The following is a 13,312-nucleotide window of genomic DNA, read 5'->3' as shown; positions in this document are numbered from 1 at the left end:
TTCTTCCCATAGCATTTATATCTGATGTAGTCATTTGTTCCAGAAATAAATACCTCCCTAAATTCTATGTTACCATCTTACTTTCAAACTCTCTGTCTCCAAATATCTTGAAAGAATTGTTCTACATTACATCTTCATCTCCCATTCACACTTCAACCTACGGTGCAATCTGGATTCTTTCCTTAACCTCCAAAAAAACTGCTCTCAGGAAGCTCACCAATTTGAACCATGGAGTTTCTAGGTCCTATGAACAATTTTGTTATTATCCTATTTTTCTCAGGAGTATTTGATTTTGTTGACCATAACTACCTTCTTCCATTCTTTTATTTTCTAAGATGCCAGATTCAACTGTTTTTCATCTCACCTCTCTGGCCAACCTTTCCAGTTTAGCTTTTGGACTTACTTTGTCCTGTTCCTTAAATATCTGTATTTCTAACGTTTGATCACTGTTCTCTTCCTTCATATAACTCACTGTGAATGATCTTATCTATTGTCTAAGTTCAGAAGCTAAGGCCATAGTATGTATGACTCCCAAATCAGTATCTGCAGCTCAGATTTTTCTCATGACTTTTACATTTACGTTCCAACGGACCATTCTAAATTTTCATCAAATACATCACAGATACTCAAGATTCAACATACTCAGAACCAAAATTATCATCTTCCTTCCTACGTGACACTTGTAGTCTTGTTCACTATCTCGGGGAATGGTGTCATCATGCAAACAGTTGCCCAGGCAAAAAAAGGAGTTATCTTCCTTGACTGCTCTCTTTCCTTTACTACCCCCATATAAAAAGGATCCTGAGTTCTGTGACTTATGCCTTTTAAATCTCTCTCAGATTCACTATTATTCCCAATCCCTATTCCCAGAGCCATAAACTTTTTTTTTTTTTTTTTTTGGTTAGATTCTGCAAGAGCATTACAACGAATTTCTTTGCCTCTAGCCTTCCTTTCCTCAGGCTCACTGTCATTCATTCATCACACTGAAATAAGTTTTTTTTTTCATAAATTGCAAATGTGAGTATAATATTCTCTGATTAATCTCATTGCCCTCAAGATAAATCCAAACTTCCTAACATGAATTCACAAGCCATGGTTGGCCCCTGGTTAGCTCTCTAGACTTACGTATTACTCCCTTTTCATTGTATCATCCAGTCAGATCAAATAATTTTGGTTCCTAGAATATACTATGCTTATTTACCCCAAGGCATTTAACATTCTATTTTTTCTACATGGAATATTCTTCTTCCAGTCCTTCATGAGGTCAGCCCCTTTCTTCCTTCAGGTTTCAACTTGTCATCCTGTTTTCTCGCTTTTTCCAGGAAGACTATTCTGTCATTTACCACCCCATTCCTACCCCTACCCCACTCCTGACTTCTTATTGAGTGAAGCATCCCTCCTATGTTCTCCCATTGTGCCCTATATTTCTCTACCATGGCCCTGGATCGTCATTGCTGGATTACTTACCTGTACCTGTCACTAAACTGAAAGATGCAGATGAGAAGTCCTTGGTTTTCCTGACCAGTGAATTGTATAGACCATGGCACTTAGAACATGGTAGGTACTCACAGGGTGTTTGAAAAAAGAAATTAATGAAAATCCCTGCCTGCCCCCAAACTTTTCTGAGCTCAAGTAAGTCATCTCATTGAATTTTTATCAGAAAGGAGCAACCTTTTATTTTGAGCCAGTAAAATACAGCTTTTATCAGTATTTCTTTAGCTACCCCTCTAATGACCTTGTTCACTATCAACATTTTTGACTCATAATTAAAAAACAAAATTAACCATGGGGCACAGAAACATTTGTGTATGTTAGGAATATAGGAAGTGAGATAAACTTGGTGTCCAGCTTCTTGAATTATAGATGTATTCAGGGTTTAACTTCTTTTTTTCTTTTCTACAAGGAATCATTCATATATATTTGTATGGATGTATATAAATTTTTTTTCTAATGTTTATTTATTTTTGAGACAGAGACAGAGCATGAACGGGGGAGGGTCAGAGAGAGAGACACAGAATCTTAAAAAGGCTCCAGGCTCTGAGCTGTCAGCACAGAGCCGGATGCGGGGCTCGAACTCACAGACCTCGAGATCATGACCTGAGCCAAAGTCGGACGCTTAACCGACTGAGCCACCCAGGCGCCCCTGTGTGGATATATATAAATACATGTAACTTTTTTTAGTTTAATGGTTTAATAGTTCCTTTCTAGTTTCCCATAGCCATTCATGCAGTCTGCATTTACACCATTACTGATAATATAAGATTAAAGCAGCAATGCAAGGTCTTTATTCTATTACCTCCTAACATCTTTATAAAGATCCTGGGAAGTAAAATGTATTCTCTTTTTATCGCCATTTCATAGATGCAGACACCGGGGACAAAATGGGTAAAACTCACACAGCTAAGTAATTATAGAGTTAGGATCAAAACCTAAGGTTTATAGATTTCCTAAACTTAAGTCTTCTTCTAGATCATATTCATTTTGCAATAGTGGTTCCAAATAGTATTTTTTGCTCTATTTTAATTCTCAGTAAGGACAACTGTAGGAAATACTGTTTAACAAGATAATCTTATTTTCATTGGTAAACATAAGTTGTTTATTTATCAAAACCACTGTAATACTGATTTATGCTCATGGGCCTTCACATATTCTGCGTAGTTATTTTATTTTCTTCTGGAGTATTCCCTAACTTTTTTTTTTTTTTTTTTTTTTTGGAGAGAGAGAAAGCAGGGGAGGGGCAGAGGGAAAGAGAGAGAGGGAATCTTAAACAGGGTCCATGCACAAAGTGGGGCTGGATCCCACAACCATGAGATCATGACCTGAGCCAAGATCAAGAGTCGGACGTTCAACTGACTGACTCACGCATCACCCCCAACAATATTTATTCATAGGATATTAGTGTCTTTTATTATATTTTCCTAAATGTAATGTCATGAACCATTTATTTGATATTTTCAACCTATTCGGTTTCAGGGATCTAATTTGTCTGGATTATTTTGTTTTCTTACTGATTAATGACAGCCTGTATACCTTAGGGAAATGATCTTTTGTTGCCATATTGTTTGCAGTTTCCACAATTCATTCTTAACTTCTTAATTTTATGAACATTTTTGTCTTGTAAAAGGTTTAAATTTCTTTGGTGAGCTTTTTTTTTTATGATTTCTACTAGTGTTTTTGCGCATAGACGTTTCTTTTTTAACATAAAATCAGTTAAATACTTCTGTCTATTTGTTATTTCTCTTTCAATGGTTTATTTCTTTTTTTATTGCACTCTTTAAATCATCTGGAGTTGATTTATGGTGTGAGCTTTAACTAGGTTTTTTAATCCTCCGTGGTTTTTTAGTCAATTTCCGCAATACCTCTGGTTAAATTATATAAAATGTATACATTGTTTTGGCTTTCAGAATTAGCCTACATGTGCTACCAAGCTGGCAAGAGCAATATTTCTGGGAAATATATAAATATAAACCTACTTATAATGCCAAGAAATTTTATAAAAGTGCATTAAAATATGTCATTAATCTTTTGGACACCACACTATTATTATGTGTTGCTAGTTCCAAAATTAATTGTTTATTAGACAAACACCTCCTAAAATGTTGAGTAAAAAACATAATTTAGATACCCTGCTTTCAGGACACTAGTGAAATTCATTATTCAAAGGAATTCTCAAGGTTTCCACTGCAAAAATTAAATAAATAAATAAATATGCCACACCTAATAGTTATAACTTTAAATCTGAATTATTAAATAGGTGATATTCTTTCACTGAAATCTATATAAATTCTGTGTTAAAGAAATGTACATTTTTTCCATGCACTGAAAATTAAGTGACAGTTTCTAAAATAATACTAACATCTAGGTACACTTGTACACATGGATTCCTTCAGCCGTGCAATGAAACAGTATTAAGTAGGATTATGACACAGTCAATCTGCCTCTGCCACTCATGATTTTATTGCCCTTCCTCATTCTTCTTGTAATTTCCTTACCCACTTTACCATATCTCCAGGGCTCCAGGGTCTGCCTTGGCTTTTGTGAACCAAGACATGCCTGTACATAATTTGTACAATTCTCTAGGTTCCAATGCATCCCTTCTCCTCTTTTGTGTAAGTCTCACATCTCTTATGTTTGGTCCAACGTGGAAATGAAGGCAAAGTCAGGGACATAGTGGAGTGGACATATATCATGTGATCTGCCAAAATCCATGCCCTTTTCTGTCTGGAAAGACAACCCTGGTATTCCTTTGCAGAAAACACCTCCCACCAACTGCCATTGGTTTGTTGGGACTGCCAGTCAAGTGACCTATTCTCCTTTGGCCAAGGAGTGGGCATGTGACCAAAGCTGGGCCACTTAGACTCTCCCTCCCTGGAACTTGGTTTTTATAAGGAATGACTCAAGAGAGGTTGAAACTGATTCAACTTGTGGTAGACTGTGTTAATGTCCCCAATTCTCAATCTTTCCTGTATCCAAATCTTTTGCCATGCCTATCCCCTCCTTCAAGTGGGTAGCAGACACTTTTCCATCCCTGGACCATGCTGCTTGTTTTGGCCAAGGATACAAGCATAGGGAATACAAGAAGAGTCTTGAGAAGTGTTGGCACGATTGGACTCACTTGGTCTTGTGCCTCAGCCATTTTCATGAGAAGAATGTACCCATTTGAGCCTGGTGGCCCTAGGAGAAGGAGGATGAGAGATGGCAAATGGGATTGCCAAATAAAATACAGGGCATCCTGTTAAATACGAATTTTATATAAACAGCAGATACTTTTTTAGTATAATTGCTCCAAACATTGCATGGGACATACTTATACTAACAATTATTTGTTATGTAAACTACAAATGTAACTGGGCATCCTATATTTTTATTTTGTGAACCTGACAACTCAAGGTACATTGTCACATGTAGTGAAACCCAGTCTGGATCTGCTGACTTGCACACTTGTGAGAAATAAAAAATAACTATTGTTTTATGTCCCTGAATTTTTGACTGGTTTGTTCAGCAGCAATAGTTAGCTAATACATATCATGAAAGGGCAGCCACCTGAAAGGACTATTATTTTTCACTACTGTCTGCAACTTGCATCCCTGGAGATGCATGGCTTCTGTGCCTTCCAAGGTGATATTTTCTGCTTTTCTTTTGAGCCTGGGAACTATTCCATATTCTTCCAAAGAATCACCACTTTTTACATCAAATTAGCCAGTCAATTTCTGTTGCTTACGCCAAAGAATCCTAATTGTTACAAATTGGGAAGTAGTCATAATAAGGGGAAATTTTGAAGAGGGACGTTTTCATAGAGGTAAATTGTCATTTATGCTTGGGTACTCCTTTGGGTTTCCACAAAACAAACTGAGTTGCATGTATAGCATTGGCTCTTATCTGTCATTACACATTGCTTTACACATTACACAAAATAATTGTAGGTTTGAAAGAACATCTAATTCTAGCTGTGAGTGTTTCAATACCTTTGTCTTTAGTCCCTAACTGACCAGCCAGAAGAAGGACAATAAATCAATTCCAGAGGAAGGGATAAAAGTGGTCAGTTGGTTCATTTATCTAACCTCAAATAATTAGCATTTACAACTTGTATTCAGTTCAAAATGTTATCCCTAATGGTGCAAATTATTAAGTTTGTCTCATCAGTTATTGCTTATTTGAAGTTTGGGAAAGGTGCATGTATTACTGTGTGTATGGTGGTAAAGGGGTGTTAAAAACATAACACTATCAACTTTTCAATTTCTAACCTTCTTTGGTGTGGCTAGAGAAGCTTACACCCTATTTTTTGCACATGTAACACACTGGAAACCTATAGTGTATCTATATAAGAATTGCGTTCAGAAATCTACAGGATGTTTTTTAAGCAGCACTTGGTTTTAATCGCATGATCCAAAAATTCAACAATAATAAAAATATACGATATAACATATTAATAACATCTTGTGAAACATCAAACATTCATCTAGTCTAGCATTTTGCTTCTGAAAATGCCAGTGAAGCTTGTTGTGCTTCATGGTGTGGTAGGTTCCAGAATGGATGATAGGATTGGAAAATGGAGCACAGTTTGAGAGCCAGGGATTTTGATCCTGCTCTGACACTGGCTCATAAGGCAACCACATATTCTCTGATATTTGCTTTTGAATTTTCCTCATGAGGTACACTTTATGTGCTTAACGAGTTTTGAATGAATAAACACACAAATTAATGACAAGTTATTTAAATGTCCCTGAGACTTAGTTTCCTCATCTGGTAATTGAAAGTAATGTGCAAAGTTGATAATAGTTAATATTACAGGATTGTTGTTAGGGACAAATAAAATAATTCATGTAAACTTGTTTTTTAAACTGTAAGGGACTCTAGAGGTGTAGCTATCTATTATACAGCTAATAAAGCAGTGTTGGCTTAACTCTTCCTAAGATAACATGATAACACAGTTCATGCATTTCTATGGCTAATGGCATTCTAGTTATATTTTTGCAGACACCATTATTGCCAGAAGGTGTAGGTAATTACTCTAATTCATAATTCATCATTAATATTGGCTTTAACAGAAAGTCACTCCAAAGATAAGTATCCAGTTCTTATCTACTAATGGGCAGAGCTATGCCAATATGTTCAGCCCTTTAGTCAATGTCTAGACATTTTATACCTGTAATAAAAAGCGACACAAAGATGTGAAAGTGTACAATCATAAACAAAAAAAAGTTTTAGAAGCTTAACTCTTGGGCTCCTAAGGAAAAGCTCTCGAAATCAAATGTTATCACTGTTACATAATTTGTAATGTAGGTCTCAGTAAAAGAGAGGTCTTCTTTTATTTGTTGTTCTTATAGACAACTGATGTTGCCAGGTGTTTTGTGTCTGTAATTTGAGTCTCTAAAGCCTTAACTCTGGCCAAATAAAACAACCAGCAATGATAGTGTCTTTTCCACTAGTATTAGTTCTCACTGTTACTAGAATCCATTTATAAAGCAAGAAACATTCAGCCGCAGAAGTAGGTATTTGAAAAGGAGCGCTCTACAGGAACATGATTCCTTTTAAACACAAATTTCATGGGTGAGTAGGGAAAATGTGGAAACTATAGCTTCTTTGAGTATCAGATGAATATTAAAGTAGAAGAAACTCATTACACATATCAGTTACTCAAATTTCTTTGCCAGGAGTGATTACAAATGCTGCACTTACGCTTGCATTAGAAGATGAACAAAGTAACTTAAGGAAAGGGGGATAATATGCTAACAATTTAGAGGAAAAGATAAAATGTATATATAAAACAAAGCCAAGTACCATATGAGTGGTAATGTGGTAAAGTCAGAGACATAGGAGCAAGGAAGCTTGTGAAAATGACATATTGAAACAATGTGCAGTCACGAAAAAGCCATCCTCCTGTAATCAGGCAGGAGCAATTCTTGAATTATACATGTAACTAAAAGTTAGAGCCTGAAGTCTCACTTAACATACTCCTCTGAGATGCGGCTGCCATCTTACTGTGCTGGCCAAAGGAATAAGCTGGATACGACCTCCTCTTTGGCCTTTGAACCCTAAATTATCACATTCTCAAGGGGCTGTATGAGTTGCTGTCACTGTCTCAGGTAGTCAGACTTACACCAAAATAGTCCCTATGACACATCCAGACAGTAGCCAACATCACAAGGGAGTGTTAATTTGGGTCAGACTGCTCTAAATAACTCAAACACAGTAGCCGTTGTACAAAGAAATACCATGAGCTCACTTATACACCACCTAGTGGTGGATGTGTACCCAAGGTGATACATGTGTGGCATGGGTATCTACATCTGATTGAGGCTCCCAGTAGACCTAAATAGAAAGTACGTTACATTGGAATTTTTCTATATTTATTAAAAGTTCAGAATTACCCTGGAATCTAAGTGTGTGGGCTGGTTTCGAAAGGGGACAAAATATTCAGGCACCAGCATTTGCATTCATGACCAGCTAAGGGCATCCATTATTGCTGCTTCAGCAATATGTATACTCTGTGGGATGTCAAATGGCTGTTCTCGTGTACAGGTCATTGCCTTGCTAAATAAGAGCAAATGGAACTATCCTGATTCTGTTCACTGAGGCTGCAGTTACTCAACAAGTCAGCAGCTCCTCCAAAATTTCATATTCCCAGACCCTGATTCCAGCTGTTTGGATATTTATTTTTGCTAATCTGGGAAAACATCCAGACGCTGATTTAATCAGTCGATGGGAGGAATGAATCTGCTTTCTTCCCTTTACCTCACAAAAGAGCTTTATCATTTCTGGTACTTACAGAATAGTCTTTAGATACTGTCCAACCACAGCAGATGGTTTTGTTATCTGGCAGAAATGGGGGTATCGAGCAGAGGGAAGTTCAAAAATATCAGGCTACCTAGGGTGGGTAGCAAATAGCAACTGGGTGAATTCCAAGGGCTCAGAAATGGCACCCACAGACTCTAGCAGAGAAAAAAGAAGTGCATCTTTTCTCTCTTTGCACTCAAAACTCAGGTGGTATTCCTGGCATCTACTAAAGAACCCTCTCTGTATTCCATGAAAAGCCTGTAAAGATTTAGCCCTAAACCATGACATATCCTAAAAGCTACAAAATACATCAGTGCAGCCAATATATATATTTTTTTTCTGTGTTCCATTAGTGTTCTTTAAAAAATGTGGGAAAAAAAATTGCCTGTACCTTATGGATGAATTCTTTAGTCAATAAGACAATATTAGAGATAAGTCCATATATTAAAAGAGGACAGGGGGCACGTGGGTGGCTCAGTATTAAGTGTCTGACTTCAGCTCAGGTCATGATCTCACGGTTCATGGGTTACTGCCCCGTGTTGGTCTCTGTTCTGACAGCTCGGAGCCTGGAGTCTGCTTCAGATTCTGTGTCTCCCTGTCTCTCTGCCCCTCCCCTGCTCACATTCCATCTCTCTCTCTCAAAATAAATAAGCATAAAAAGAAAGATCACAGGATTTAGATTTTTTTTTTTTTTTTTGTAATCTCTATGCCCAATGTGGGGCTTGAACTCATGACCCTGAGATCAAGAGTTACATGCTCTTACAACTGAGCCAGCCAGGTGCCCCAAAAGAGGAATTTTAAATGAGAGAGAAATAAACTATAAGTTAAAAGAACATAGAAGTATAAAGAGTTCAGAGACCAATCTTATGTCTATTATGTTTAGGAATAATACAAATTAACATTTATTGAAAGACTATAACATATAAAGACACTGTGCTAGGCATGATCAGAGGTGAGGAGAGGATAAAACAATGACAATTATGACCTAGATCAGCCAGTTTTTATTATTTCAACAAAAGTGTCAGTAAAAAGTTACTGAAAAAATAATAATCTTAACACTAACATTTTTTAAATGGTTTACTGTTCATCTCATTTCTTCATTCCATTTTGAGAATTAGAAATGTGTAGAAATAAATATGGTGCTTGTAAGAATCCCTTAAACTTAAAGATTCCATGCCCATATTACTAGCCTAAATTCTATTTTTTTTTTAGTTGCTTAAGGCATATAGTGTTCTTTGCGTGTAGGGAAGGAGGTAGATTCTAATAGAAACCAACTAGGGTGAACTAAAGCATACCTTGAATACAATGGAAATAATAAAAGTTGTTTCCTGCCACTGCTCAAGGGCCCAGAAGATAGAATATTTAGAGAAAGAATAGGATTGACAGGAGGTTTTCAGAATTTCTTTCTTTGAATTGCCCTTGTTCAAAGCTTACCATGAACAATTATGAACTGAATATGGAGTATTCACATTATTTCCTTCTAAACAGAGTTACCATTGTGAATTAATTAATACATTCATGCCAATTATAATTTTTCAAAAATTATATATAATGGTAGGAAATACAATAATTATCAAAAATGTTAAATATAACTAGGAGAAACAGAATACTTCCTGCCATTGTAAGTAGGCTTAAAAATTCCAGAGAGGTAAATAGGTATGCAGCATTTGGGGGAGGAAGGAAATACAAAGCCTGGAGTTGATGAATATGAGTTAGGTCTCCATTTTATCTTTCCTTGACCTCTGTTTGAGGGACAAAGGAACATTAAATAATGAAAAAAGACATAAGCAAGCAGAAAAGTGAAGAGAAATAATAAAAATAATAAAGATAATTAATAATAATAATATGAAGTAGTATAACATTATACAATTTATGAAACTCTGATATATGTCTTGCCTTATTTGATCTACACCTATCCCAATGTGATGGCTTGGACAAGTTTTATTACTACCACCCCCCCACCCATATATTGGTTGAATAACTGAGACTCAGTAAGGTTCATTCTTTTGGCCAAGGTCACAAAGCTAGAAAGTACCAAGTTAATAACCAGTTCATCTGATCAAGAAGATCTAGGAAGATCTTGGTATTTCAAGACTAGATTAACTACTGCTAAGATACGAGATGCTAGTATATTGATTGAATTAAACAGCTGCAAAGATGACCAGGGCACAACTACAAATAGGAAAGTCTGGATAGGTGGGTACTTGTGTTCAGTACAGTGATGGAAATGTCACTGATTATGTTGAGATCCTGGAAGTCTGGTTTACCAAAGTTTGTTGTCTCTGCATTACTCAGTTCAGTTTTTTAGCTCAATTATTACATGGTTAAAAATTTGGCTTTTTGGGGGTGCCTGGGTAGCTCAGTTGGTTTAGCGTCTGACTCTTGATTTCTGCTCAGGTCATGGTCCCAGGGTCGTGGGATTGAGCTCTGCTGGCCATGGAGCCTGCTTAAGATTTTCTTGCCCTCTCCCTCTGCCCCTCTTTCCCCTGCTTATTCTCTCTTTCTCTCTCTAAAACTAATAATTAATAAAAATAATAATAATAATAATAATAAAGAATTTGGCTTTCTGGTTTTGAGGTATTTTTAAAAATAATGCATCTAAAGGATAGAAAAATGCTGACTTGAAGGGGCACATGCACCCCAATGTTTATAGCAGTGCTATCAACAATAGCCAAATTACTCTCCTCCTCCCTGTTTGACAGACAGTCGTATCTTCTGGTGCGGTGCCAACCGCGTCCTCAAGACATGGTGGTGAAGGCTTGAGTCAATGGATTTGGCTGTATTGGGAGCCTAGTCACCAAGACTGCTTTTAATTCTGGCAAAGTGGACATTGTTGCCATCAATGACCCCATCATTGATCTCAACTACATGGTTTCCATGTTCCAGTGTGATTTCACCCCCAGAAAATTCCATGGCACAATCAAGGCTGAGAACAGGAAACTTCTCATCAATGGAAAGCCCTTCACTATCTTCTAGGAGCGAGATCCTGCCAATATCAAATGGAGTGATGCTGGTGCTGAGTATGTTGTGGAGTCCACTGGGGTCATCACCACCATGAGCAAGGCTGGAGCTCACTTGAAGGGTGCAGCCAAGAGGGTCATCATCTCTGCCCCTTCTGCTGATGCCCCCATGTTTCTAATGGGTGTGAACCAGGAGAAGTGTGACAACTCCCTCAGGATTGCCAGCAATGCCTCCTGCACCACCAACTGCCTGGCCCCTCTGGCCATGGTCATCCATGACAACTTTGGCATCGTGGAGGGATTCATGACCACAGTCCATGACATCATCACCACCAGAAGACTGTGAATGGCCCCTTTGGGAAGCTGTGGCATGAGGACTGAGAGGCTGTCCAGAACATCATCCCTGTTTCTACTGGCGCTTCCAAGGCTGTGGGCAAGGTCATCCTTGTGCTGAATGGGAAGCTCACGGACATGGCCTTCTGTGTCCCCACACCCAACATATCTGTCATGGAACTGACCTGCTGCCTGGAGAAAGCTGCCAAATATGATGACATCAAGAAGGTAGTGAAGCAGGCATCATAGGGTCCCCTCAAGGGCATCTTGGGCTATGTGACACCCCCACTCTTCCACCTTCAACATGGGCTAGCATTGCTCTCAATGACCACTTCATCAAGCTCATTTCCTGGTATGACAATGAATTTGGCTACAGCAACCAGGTGGTGGACTTTATGGTCCACATGGCTTCCAAGGAGTAAGAGCCCCCTGGTCCACCAGCCCCAGTAAGAGCAAGAGGAAGAGAGAGGCCTTTATCTGCTGGGGACTCCTTGCCCCAACTCATTCCCCAATACACTCTCCTGACCTCCAGTTTCCATCCCAGAGACCCTTGAACAAGGGAAGGGCCTTGAGAAGCCCTACCTTACCATGTGCCATCAATAAAGTGTACTGTATCCAGCCAAAAAAAAAAAAAAATAGCCAAATTATGGAATGAGCCCAAATGTACATCGGCTGATGAGTGGACAAAGATGTGATATACATATGTGTGTGTGTGTGTGTGCATATATATATGCATATATAATACACTAGAAAATATTATACTAAGTAAGTCAGTCAGATAAAGACAAATATATGATTACACTCATAAGTGGAATTTAAGAAATAAAACAGATGAACATAGGGGAAGGGAAGGAAAAATAAGATAAAAAACAGAAGGAGACAAACCGTAAGAGACCCTTAAATATAGAGAACAAATTCAGGGTTGCTGGAGGGGAGATGGGGGTGGGCTAAATGGGAGAGGGTCATTAGGAAGGGCACTTGTTGGGATTGAGCACTGGGTATTATAAGTAAATGTTGAATCACTGGGCTCTACTCCTGAAACCAATACTATACTGTATGTTAACTAACTTGAATTTAAATACATAATTAAAAAAAATTAATGTTTATTTATTTTTGAGAGAGAGAGGGAGACACAGAGTGTGAGCAGGGGAAGAGCAGAAAGACAGAGAGACACAGAATCTGAAGCAGGCTCCAGGCTCTGAGCTGTCAGCACAGAGTCTGATGCAGGGCTCGATCCCACGAACTGCGAGATCATGACCTGAGCCGAAGTCGGACGCCCAACCGACCAAGCCACCCAGGTGCCCCATGTATATATTTGTTTTTAAAAAAGAGAGAAAACCAATATACATTTAAAAGCAAGTTGACTTTGTCACAACTAGCATAAACTTCAAGCCAGCGAGTCCATTTTATTTTCTTGTTCATGGTAGCATATTTCAATGGATGTGGATAATATTCTACACAATTTCATTATATATAATATATATATATAATATATATCCATTATATATATGTATATGCACATATATATCCATTATATATATACACACATATATATATAAAATAGATATATTTGCCATTAATGCAGTTATGGGATATTTTGACCATGTTGACGATCCATTAAAAGTGCTAAAAGGATATAATGAAAAAAATGCTGGTAATATTTATATCTGTAATTACAAAAGCATGAACACTTTTACAGTGGAATGTAGAGACATCTTCACAGGCCTCATTTACTGCCTGTA

The 13,312-nt window shown here is 37.7% G+C and overlaps 1 protein-coding gene and 1 pseudogene across 2 annotated transcripts in view; one reads left to right on the top strand and one right to left on the bottom strand.

The window, feature by feature from the left end:
• LSAMP (limbic system associated membrane protein) overlaps positions 1-13,312 on the bottom strand; it is a 646,514-nt gene that overhangs the window by 230,305 nt on the left and 402,897 nt on the right. The window lies entirely within an intron of this gene.
• On the top strand, positions 10,969-11,992 carry LOC124526994 (glyceraldehyde-3-phosphate dehydrogenase-like; annotated as a pseudogene).

Source organism: Lynx rufus, unplaced genomic scaffold, assembly GCF_022079265.1.
Source record: "Lynx rufus isolate CCGP_SWC_20201006 ecotype Redwood Valley unplaced genomic scaffold, mLynRuf1.p SCAF_5, whole genome shotgun sequence".
Lineage (NCBI taxonomy): Eukaryota > Metazoa > Chordata > Mammalia > Carnivora > Felidae > Lynx > Lynx rufus.
This window is presented reverse-complemented; position numbering and strand designations above follow the sequence as displayed.